We start from the raw sequence: 12,831 nt of genomic DNA, 5'->3' as shown, positions 1-12,831 counted from the left end.
ACATACTTGGAGAGATTTGGGAGAGATTTTAAATAGAGAGAGATAGAGCCAAAGAGATTGGGAGAGGCTTCTTTTGAGAACTTTTTGACTGCTTGGCTCCGCAACACAAGGTCCGTAAGCCCTGTTAAGCCATGTTTAAGGATCTTACACGCTCCCGATGAGTATGCAACATTTTTTTTATCGGTTTGGTTCATTACTTACCACAGTTTTAGGTTAAGAAAATCTAGATATACGAACTTTTTCAGTTGATGATTTCTCATTAGAATAGCGAGTTGTATAGTAATTACCTAACGTAAGCCATAGTATACAAGGGTTAGTTGAGTCGACCGGTTTGACTTGTTGACTTTAGTTGACTTTGACTTGACCGGAAATTGACGGTTGTCACATTTTCAACCCAAAATATCAAAATAGTATAAGGAGGTTGTGAACACTCATAATAGTATATAGCAATATAAAGATTAGTAAGTTAATAAAATGATATGAATAGCTTAGAAATCTTTAACATGTTTTGCACCCAAAAATATTAAAACAGTAGAAAAAGATTGTGAATACTCACAATGATTTTGGTGAGTAGCCACAACGATTTCACATGTAATTTCCAACGACAATGCTACTACGAAACATAAACGCATTAGTCAAATTTTTGTCTAGTTGTCATTGTTCCAAGTATTAATTAGTGACAATTCTTAATAAAACTCCTTAATAGATTTAGATTTTAATAATGGATCAATTCTTTATATAAGCTTACAGAGAAAAAAAAATTTATTTTTGTAAAGTTTCCCGACCCAAGACTTAAATTTTAACAAAGATCTTATATTCCAATCATCATTTTTGTCTCAATATATTATATATAGTAAAGAGTGTCATAATAATATTTTTGTCATAAATGGTTAGATGATTTGGTATAACACAAATCTGATTCATAATGGATTTTAAACATGTAAAATGCAAAAATATAACCAAAACGGTTCTAAAATTCACCAAACATCTCTAAATATTATTAAAAGAGAAACCTTATGAGATCATCTTAAATAATCTGGACCTTTGATTGTATTTCAATATTATTTTTTTCACCATTAGATCAAATTGTTGATATCATCTTCCCCATATGGAATGTATTTAATTCCAATAAATGCTTTCCAATCGTCAAACAATAACTTACATTCGTTGAAATGAAATGTATTTAATTCCAATAAAAGTTTTTCATATTTTAAATCTTGAATTTTCAGTTATGAAAATTTTAATATGGTCAATTTTAAAAACATATTATTAACAAATCATTTCAATGAAGCCATTAATATCAACCATTAATATAAATCTATTTATATTAGTAAACCATTAATATAAATATATTTTTATTAGGAAATCATTAATACCAAAAAATAATATTCAAATTATCACATAAATATACGATTAATCATTGAATCCGCGAGTCATACTTATTTTCAATCGTTTCTTTTTTTCAAACATTCTCCTATAACATCATTATTGTCGATTATAACTTTCATCATCATTCTCTGCTTCAAACATTTTCTCTTGTGCACTAGAAGGTCGGTACCTTCTTTCGCTTTTTATATCTTTTTTCGATTATTTTTTTGTTCCTATATCAAATATATGTATTCATATATTTCAATTTTCTTTGTTACAAATTACATGAAATCAGTTAACTACTTTTCTGAAACTTTTCAAATAAACAGGAAAATGACGTACCTTTAACAAAACAGAAATTACCTATCTTAGGAACTGACATTAATTACGAAAATGTTACTTTTATATATTAGAGATGATTATGATTTTTTTTAAATTTTTATGTCATAAGAATCCGGTTAATTTTAGCATGATTTTAAAATATCATTGAAATTATGATGTTTTTGTATGTCATATCAACCTACTTTTTTATCTTTATATAGTAAAAATAAAATTTATAAATTTATACAACAAATATACATATTTTGAATTTTATAATATTATTATACCATAAAAAATACAACTCCTTCCAAAATAATTTTCGCCGGTAATTTCATCAATAATTTCAACAAATTTAAATTTGTATTTTCTTTATATAAAATGTTTTAATGATCCTGGTTTTTTTTTCTTTGAAAGCATATCAAGTATTTACGTCTTAGATAATTTTGCCCCATTATAATTATTACTTTTCAAATATATCCGTTTAATGAGGAATTTGATTTAATGAAGGAAGTAAATGTTAATTAAAATGAGATATATATTTCATAATTACTACATGAGTTTATTAAAAAAAATTAATATCAAGGTGTAAACATAAGATTAGATAGTAAATTATCATATCCCTTCTTGAAAATTTAACAATGTTAGTTTCTCGTAATATTTTGACTTGTATAAAAGTTACAAAACTTTTGGAATATAAGAACTTGGTTTTATAAAATACCCATTAGTTAATGCGCAAAAATCAAAATAAATATCAATCAATGTCTAAATTCGGTGAAAATCATAGGTAGAGTAATTATTAAAATTTTCCGTAATTATTGACATTAGAAAGTAATTTTTATAATTTTTACCCTATATTATTATTATTATTTTTATATTTAATTAAAGAAAACACATTTGGAGTTGAAACTTTTCCAAATGTATCTTCATATAATGTACTAACTAGGAAAATCGGAATTTCATTTTTGGATGTCGAAAAAAATGCCTTAAAACACAACAGAGTGAGTATGAGTGTAAGTAAAAGAGATAGAGAGATTGTACATATAAAGAGAGGGAAAGTATGAGTATATATATATATATATATATATATATATATATATATATATAGAGAGAGAGAGAGAGTGTGTGTGTGTGTAGAGGGGAGTATGAATATACAAATAGAGAGAGAATAAGATAATATGAGTACAGAGGAAGAGAATATGGAGAGTAATAATATATAGAGAGAGAAGGAGAAAGAAAGGGAGATAAAATTGAATGAGTAATAAGAGAAAATTCGAATTTAAAGAGATACATATGTATAGAGTGAAAGAGAAAGGGAGTAAGTATAGAGGGATTAAAGAGTAAAGAAAGAGAAAGTATATATATATATATATATATATATATATATATATAGAGAGAGAGAGAGAGAGAGAGTGTGTGTGTGTGGATGAGACACACATACATACATATATATATATATATATATATATATATATATATATATATATATATATATAGAGAGAGAGAGAGAGAGAGAGAGATGTAGAGGTAGAGAGAAGAGAAAGAGAATACGATGAGATGAGTGACGAATAAATTGTGAATCTTAATTGGTAAATAAGTTTCGAGTAACTATACATCTGACGATTGGTGTATTTATATGTCATAATTATTATGTGCATCAGAATTAATGATTACTCACTAAGCTCGTTCTAGCTTATTCTTTTGTTAGTGTGTGTTTTGCGGGTAACGTTAATTTAGAAATTAGGATCGAAGAAGAGAGATAATGATACCCGAATCAGATCATTGTATTTTAATTTCCTTGAACCAATCCTAATGATAACAATTTGTATTGGATTATTAATGTAAGCATAGACTAATGTGTTTTTATAAATAATAAGTGAACTTTTTTGGGTGTACCTTGTGTTAAAATGTCGGGTGTTTGTAACACCCAGAGTCCAGGAGAGATAGAAAGGAAAGAAAAAGCCTAAATCAAGAAGAACTCGCCGAGTCCAAGGAGGAACTCGACGAGTAGGATCGGATTTTGGGACGCGGGTAAAGTGACCTACTCGACGAGTTGGAGGACTAACACAGCGACTTGGTTTGGGTTTAGGAAAGCATAAATATGGGTTTTGTACCCTAAATAAGCATCTTATTCTCCTCCCATCAGCCCCATTCACAGTCTCCAAGTCCTAAACCCTAATCCTCGAAACCCTAATTCATTTTGTGAGGTTGTAAGCCATGTTAGAGTGAACTTTGATTGTTTGGAGCTTGAGGAAGAAGAAGGAGCTTGGGGGATCTAAGAAGAAGTAAGTAGATCCAGAAACACCTTGCCTTTCTCATCATTTCTAAGTAAGAAAGTCTTAACCTTGCTCAATGGTTTCTTTGATCTCTTCTTTTCTCTTTTATGAGGAATTTTGGTCCAAGTATCTTAGCATGTGAAGAATGGACGTCCCAGAGGATTATATTCTTAGATCTGGAACCATTAAGGGCTATTATGGCATAAAGGTGCAAACTTTATGCCATAGGAGTCCCCATGTAAGCAATAGAGTGTTTTTTGGCCTTTTTAGCTCAAAATGCCATACATGGAGGAAAAAGTTAGGAGCTTTGCATGTTTATGAATTGCTTTGGGTCTAGATCTATCTTGGTGTGCATTAGTTTGGTGTGTAGGTGGCTGGTGGACCAGGATCTAGGTCCTAAAGAGTTAGAGTTTGAGTGAAATCCTATAAGCAATGGTATTAAGAGGTAAAGTTGGAAACTTTACCCTTCTAATGTTATTTCTAGAGTGTATTCGAAGTTTGGAGCTTGGATCTGAAGAAAAGTGGCTTAATCCTTTAAGATAGCCTAAACAAACTAACAGACTCAGCGAGTCCAGAGAAGGACTCCACGAGTCGAAGTGAGTTGTCCTGTTTTCTGTTATAGTAGAACTCATTAAGTCTGAGGAATGAATTGACGAGTTGATTCGCTAAATCGCGACCATGAGTAGCCTAGGAACTTGGCGAGTCAGGGGTTGACTTGACAAGTTGGATCGCGATTTTAGGACTCTACAAGTTGAGTCAACTCGGAGCATTGACTTTGACCTTTGACTATGACTTTGACCAAGGTTGACCTAGTTTGACTTTTGAGGTATTTTGGTCTAGGTGTTATTGTGGTATTGGTAACTCGGGGAGCCGAAGCATTAGCAGTTCGGGGAATTGCAGTTAGCAACTAGAAGTGTATCAGCCAGACTTCAGCAGCACAAGGTGAGTCTCCTCATTCTTTTTATGGGTCGAAGGCACCAATACCGTCCCATTTTTTTGTTGCATGGTAGGAAGACCCGGGGGTTAGCCCTAGGCATTATCTATGAAAGACCAGGAGGTGGCTCCTAGCACACTATCTTATTATGTATGGTAGGAAGACCCAAGGGTTAGCCCTAGGCAGTATGTATGAAAGACCAGGAGGTGGCTCCTGGCATATTGTATGCTTATTAGCTAAATAGAGTAGTATGTATGTTAGTTGTGTTTGTGATACTTGCATGGATGATGTGACATCCCCATTTTACGCGGCCAGAAAAGACTGATTTTGTTTATGCCTTGTAAAAACCAGAGTACTTCTTTTCATAAAAATGTTGCGGAATTTGTTCCCAGAAAACACGATAAATATGCTATCAAAACATTTTCGAAGAAACGTATTTTATTCATTTTAAAACGTTTGGGATATCATCGTCAATATAGAAACATAAGCATAAATAGAACTTACATTCATTTACCCTAGTGATCTATATCTCCTTAATCTCTCAGTGTAATGTCATTTCATATCGACACCTGCGATATAACTAAACTGAGTGGGTCAGGTTGGGAAACCTGGTGAGTACATAGGGATTTTAATCCCACATTGTTATATCATATATATAATTTAGAGCACACAATATATATAATTTCCCCATATATATATATATATATATATATATATATATATATATATATATATTTATTCAACTCTTACCCCACCCTGTCGATCCTCACAACGAGACTATCCATACTCTTGGACCTTAAATTTTACCTCTTACTTAACCCGTACTCTCGGATCTAGTCAAGCTCTTGGATTAATAATTGTGCGTATTCCATACTCTCGGATTAGGAACAAGTGTCTATGTGTAAACTGTAACACCGAAAATTTCAAAAAAAAATTTCATTTAAAAATAATCATTTAATTCTTAAAAACACTTTGCTTAAAATCTCATTCATAATCGAATTACAAAACATAACTCCATTTTCACTTGCATAATAAACCAGGATCCTCAAAACATGACTCTTTCTCTGGTGTGTACAATCGAGCCGGTGCCGTCCCGTGATCCTGAGAGAAACCTGAAACACATAACACAAAACACTGTAAGCACGAAGCTTAGTGAGTTCCCTAAAATACCACACATAACACATATTAGCCACTCGAGGCTATAACTCTATGGGTCCGTGGACCCTACTCTATGAACCTTCCAGTTCTAACTCTGTAAACATGCACAACATAAATCACATAGAAATAATGCAGTACAACACGTAACATACACAACATACAAATACTCTGTCACATAACTCTAGTTACCTACTCAAGGTAAATTATAGTGAGAAGACTCACCTGGAAATCAGAAAGCAATTATCTGCACATGAGAACCTCGGACTTGCCACCGCCTAACACATAAGGCAAATATCTCTAATTAGTACTCGAAGTCCAAACTCTAATTAACCGGCGATTACTCTTCCCCTCTCTAGTCAGGTAATGGGTAAAAGACCATTTTACCCCTCTCTGGTCTCTATTACCTCTGTTGACCAAAACTCCCAAAGTCAACATAAGACAACTCAAGTCAACGGTCAACACTGACCATACTCGGCGAGTACACAAGAGTGACTTGGCGAGTCCATGCGGGTTCTCTAAATCCTTTTTAAACCTCTTAGACACGACGAGTTCCCTCTCCACTCATCGAGTTACTCGGCAACGAAACGCGGGGCAACCCCGACTCGACTCGTCGAGTTTGCCTACGGACTCGGCGAGTTGCTCCCATGACAACCCTCATCTGACCTTCTGAGGTCAGATCTGCTTCACCAAACCATAGATCTAACTCCCTCAAAGCCAATAACCACGAAAAGGTCGAACCTTGGGCACTCATGCAAGGTTCTACAAGCTCATTTGGGTAAAACCCTCCATTACATAACAACCGTAGCTCAAAACTCCAAATAGAATGCATAAAGCAGGATGGAAGGGACTCTCTGGACCTCTTTGGGTCCAGATCTATGGCTTCACACTCAATGGGACACTATACTCCACAAATCAAGCCATAAAAGAAGCTAGCAAACCCTAAAATAACCAATCTTACCCAAAACAGAAAAGGGAGAACGATTTGATACCTCAATGGCGAAGATGGAAGCTCAAAAGCTCTGAATCGACACCCCCCTTGACCTCCCTTTGCTGGAAATGACTACTCCATTGCACAACCACCTCAAGAATGCTCCAAAATGGCTCTTCTTCACTCTCTCAGCTCTCTGGTTCGATAGGAGTCTCTCAAAGGTGTAGGTGGCCACCACTGAAGGCCATAAGGGCCTTTATATAGGTCCCAAACCCGGACAATTAGGGTTTTCCTTGACAGCGCCGACTCGGCGAGTCCAAATACCCGACTTGTCGAGTCCCTTCATTAAACTGGTCCCAAAACGCGATCCTACTCGACGAGTTGAGGCGTCAACTCGCTGAGTCTCCTCATTCCCCAATATAAAATACTCAAATTCGCATACCTGGATATCCGGATGTTACAATTCTCCCCCACTAGAATCAGACTTCGCCCTCGAAGTCTCACTCTGGAAACAACTCCGGATGCTGCTCACGCATCTCGCGCTCCGGCTCCCAAGTAAGCTCTGACCCCTTCCGGTGTGGCCACTGGACCTGCACCAGAGGCACCTGTTTGTTCCGCAGAACCTTGATCTTTCGATCCCGAATAGCCACCGGTCTCTCAACGTAGTTCAGGCCTACATCCACCTGAATATCCTCTAATGGTACTACTGCCGACTCCTCGGCTATACACTTCCGCAGCTGTGACCCATGGAAAGTGTCATGGATCTGACCTAGCTCTATAGGTAGCTCCAACTGGTAGGCTACCCTGCCTACCCTCGCGATCACCCGAAAAGGACCAATATATCGGGGCCCCAACTTGCCCCTCTTCCTGAATCGGATCACTCCTTTCCAAGGAGAGACCTCAGGGAGTACAAAGTCACCGACCAAAAATTCGAGCTCGGACTGGCGCCTGTCCGCATAACTCTTCTGGCGACTCTAAGCGGTCAACAACCTTCTCATGACCTGCTGTATCTGCTCTGATCTCTGAAGCACGATCTCTGTACTTCCCATCACACGTTGCTCTACCTCTCCCCCGCAAATGGGGTCCGATACTCCCTTCTCGACAACAGCTCAAAGGGTGGCATACTGATGCACTAATGATTGCTGTTGTTGTAGGAAAACTCTGCCAAGGGCAAATACGGGCCACAATTCCCCCCCCCCCCCTGCCCCCCCGCGGAAATCTAATACACATGCCCGAAACATATCCTCGAACATCTGAATCGTTCGCTAGCTCTGAAGTGCCCGTAAACATCACCATGGTAAACTCTAGCTCATTTCTTATATTCATCTTCAATACCGAGCACCAGGTCAGCTTTTGGCCCTACAGCTGAACCCCCAAAGGTCACACATAACATGATCCAAAACATCTCACTAACTTCCTCCCCGTGACCACTATCACGACCCAGTGACACGCAAGTCACGAAATTCCCATTTTCCTCATAAAAAAAAATACAATCCAATCGAAGATTGAATCAGCTCTAACCTCTGGTGTCTGTTGTGCATATTCTCCCGCGCGCCTCGCTGACCCTCCTGACAGAGACGGAGACCCCAGTCTCGCCCCGGTTTAACCACTAGGCTCCAAAAACTCAACACTAGGGCTACTCAAGCCTAAAACTCTTTTGCATCATGCACTTATCGGAGAACACTCCATCATCACACTCTCTTGCCGTCTAGTGGGTACTACGGATTCCCACAAGACAGCCTCTGACTAGTGAGTACTACGACTCCCCGTAGTATCACAATGCCAACTAACTAGTGAGTACTACGACTCCCCGTAGTACCACAACTCCCTCCCTCTGACTTGTGAGTACTACGGCTCCCCGTAGCATCACAACACCCTTTGACTGGCAAATACTACGGCTCCCCGTAGCATCACAACACCCTCTGACTGGCGAATACTACAGCTCCCCGTAGCATCACGACTTTCTCTCTCTCTCTCTCTCTGACTGGTGAGTACTACGGCTCCCCGTAGCATCACAACACCCTCTGACTGGTGAATACTACGGCTCCCCGTAGCTTCACCCTATACTCTCATTCTCATTACAACGCCACACTATGTTCACTAACTCATGCACCGAAGACTATCATAGATAGTTACACACACACTTGCCCCGATATGCATTACAGACTCTGGCGGCAACCGCCATAACACATAACCTACCTCTGTGGAGATCCACTTCCTTAAATAATCCCTCTTGATGACAATACACGAAGGGCTCCCACTGGAACTGTGGATACATGATACATCACTAGTCATCTTAAACCCAAGACTCTAAATAACTCTGAAATCGGGACGCTATACGCGGAAACCACGGAACAACCTAACAGAGCATCACAATGTCCTGCCTGTACCGCTGATTCCCTTATTCCCAGCACCCTACACATACAACAATACATTTCCTCTGAATCCCATAATAATTTCCTATTTCACTCAATGCGCGACTTCAGTGCATCCAAACACTCAATTGGAATACAAGGAAGGTGCTAACCCTTCAGAACACACTGATGATCCTCCGAAACCCTTTCCACTACTGCTCAAAATCCAAGCAAGAATACACATCCCAGCCCGAGAGTTGGCTACTCGACAATCTTCTACCCATATTTCAACCCAGAAGTTCTCAACTGCCCATACCATCATTACGAGTCTTCCACTTGAAACGACTCTGACCACCACCAAATTCCTGACCTTTGACCACCCGCCGTGGGGGCACCCATCCTTCTCTCAGACATATACCACATGCATTATCTCGCCCTGCACCTTTCCTTGATCACCAATGACCCTGATCTCATGAATTCAAGCCGCAAGTTTTTGTATCCAACCCCTAACCGCTCTTGCACAAATCTCTGGTTCTCTCAATAAACCACCCGGTTCTCCCCCACTTAGGGTTCGAACCATCACTATCTGACACATCAACAACCTCACAAACTATTTTCACCAACAATAACGCACCTGCCCCTGGAAAGTGCTATGCAACGCCCGATAATCCCCTTTAAGGAAATCAATCGATCTCATAACTCTGAACCTCAGATGAAATCCTCAAGAACTTCTCGTCACGACTGCCTCTAGTCGTTCCAAGTCTTGTACCAATCCAATACCAAACAACTCAATTGTCCAATAACATCACTGACTCATAGACTGGACCACGAAATCATCATACTCCCCCACCTCGACTCATCAACCAACGTTCCAACACATGGATCATCCTAAGAACAGGGACCCACTACCATATTCAATACCCAACATAGATAGAAAAACCACTGCACTGATTAACTCGACTAGACTCCCCACTGATACCTCTACAATACGCCCTACTATACTCAAATAGGTGTAACGTGGTCCTCGACTATCTCAGTCCCAACTAACTATCTACTCATGGTAAATCACTGCCTCGCGGCACACATGCTACCTGATACTCTGATGGAAAATCATCATCAATGACAACCTGCAGGGTTTACCCCCAAACCCAAAACTTAAACATCATGCCTCTCATGTTCCGCACACAAACATAAATAGCACCACCCAGGTCATAGAAGGTGACATCTCCTCTATCGATTGATTCCTCAACTCAGACCGAAATTCTCCCCTCCCTCTGACTCCTTACCAAAATACTCTGAAAGGCTCTCGACCTCCCTCTCAAGGGACGCCTCTTCGAACTCAATCATGGCCCACATGCCTAAAACCCATAGCGTCCAATCTCTACCTCATCAATCGTGACCGGATAACCGGAGAACCACAAGCATCATTCACTACGAACCATGGTACTCATCCCATGACATCTCTTCTCAATATGCTCCGATTTATGGTACTCGAACCATAACTTCACTCCTCGATCCGCTCCGATGTATGGTACTCGAACCATAACATCACTTCTCAATCCGCTCCAATGTATGGTACTCGAACTATAACATCACTCCTCAATCCGCTCCGATGTATGGTACTCGAACCATAACATCACTCCTCAATCTGCTCTGATGTATGGTACTCGAACTATAACATCACTCCTCAATCCGCTCCGATGTATGGTACTCGAACCATAACATCACTCCTCAATCTGCTCCGATGTATGGTACTCGAACCATAACATCACTCCTCAATCCGCTTCGATGTATGGTACTCGAACCATAACATCACTCCTCAATCTGCTCCGATGTATGGTACTCGAACCATAACATCACTCCTCAATACGCTTCGATGTATGGTATTCGAACCATAACATCACTCCTCAATCTGCTCCGATATATGGTACTCGAACCATAACATCACTCCTCAATACGCTTCGATGTATGGTACTCGAACCATAACATCACTCCTCAATACGCTTCGATGTATGGTACTCGAACCATAACATCACTCCTCCATCCGCTCATTAGAACCTTCAGAATACTCCCTATATCAAATATGGGTCCTCTGATTTCAGTAGTACGGGCCCATACTACCTGCCACATCTACCCATACTTTCCACACGGACTATCCCGGAGCTCCTAAGTAGCTGCTCGACCTTCTCGTTCACTAATTCCGTCGCACGCTCGCTCCCCAGCGAAATTCTCTACTCTGCCAGTGCACTCATCTGGCTAAGGTTACTCCCTAGGCTGTTCCTAGATTCCCACACTTCTCTGCCATCAGCTGCTGAAGAGCTCCTAATGATGCCAGCCATCTACCTCCTAAATATCGTCATATTCGCTTGGTAGCTGACTCCCATCATCGAGAGTTCCACAAAGCACAAAGCAAGCAGCATTCGAGCATCGAAGAGTATATATGACTCACTCTAGGTGATAACTCCGCTTGCTCTGCTCATCCTCGAAAGTACCACCGAACTCTGCAACTCTTCCCCTGGCGGGTTCTAACTATTCTTTCTCTAAGTACCACGGTACTTATCTAGGTATTTCCCCTAGATTACTCCTCTACTTCAAATCCCCTAAAGGATTCCAACTAAATATTCTCACTCATCACATACTCAAAAGCAGATCGCATATAACAGCAATTCCTAGGCTAAGGCATCACAAATCAGGCCACTCTAGTCCTAAGATATGGAATACCTAGCCTGTCTCTAGCATGCAAAAATATCTCATAATGTGCATCATAAATATCTCATAACGCAAAAGTAAGGGTATTTTGGGAAATCACCGTTCGGGCTCTGGCTGATTGTACACACTGCTCTTTCTCGCTTTCTCTTTGAACTCTTATTCACTTTAGAAAATTATTTCTTTGAAAACGTTTCTTACTTCCTCAGTTTGAGTCCAGATTTACCCAAAGGTGCATCCGAATCCCTCAAACCAAGGCTCTGATACCAACTTGTAACACCGAAAATTTCAAAACAATTTTTCATTTAAAAATAATCGTTTACTTCTTAAAAACAGTTTGCTTAAAATCTCATTCATAATCGAATTACAAAACATAACTCCATTTTCACTTGCATAGTAAACCAGGATCCTCAAAACATGACTCTTTCTTTGGTGTGTATAATCGAGTTGGTGCCGTGCCGTGATCCTGAGAGAAACCTGAAACACATAACACAAAACACTGTAAGCACAAAGCTTAGTGAGTTCCCCAAAATAGCACACATAACACATATTAGCCACTCGAGGCTATAACTCTATGGGTCCATGGACCCTACTCTGTGAACCTTCCGGTTCTAACTCTATGAACCTTACGGTTCTAACTCTGTAAACATGCACAACATAAATCACATAGAAATAATGCAGTACAACACGTAACATACACAACATACAAATACTCTGTCATATAACTCTGGTTACCTACTCAAGGTAAATTATAGTGAGAAGACTCACCTGGAAATCAGAAAGCAATTA

This window comes from Lactuca serriola, chromosome 4, assembly GCF_051521515.1.
Source record: "Lactuca serriola cultivar US96UC23 chromosome 4, Lser_US96UC23_V15, whole genome shotgun sequence".
Taxonomy (NCBI): domain Eukaryota; kingdom Viridiplantae; phylum Streptophyta; class Magnoliopsida; order Asterales; family Asteraceae; genus Lactuca; species Lactuca serriola.
This window is presented reverse-complemented; position numbering follows the sequence as displayed.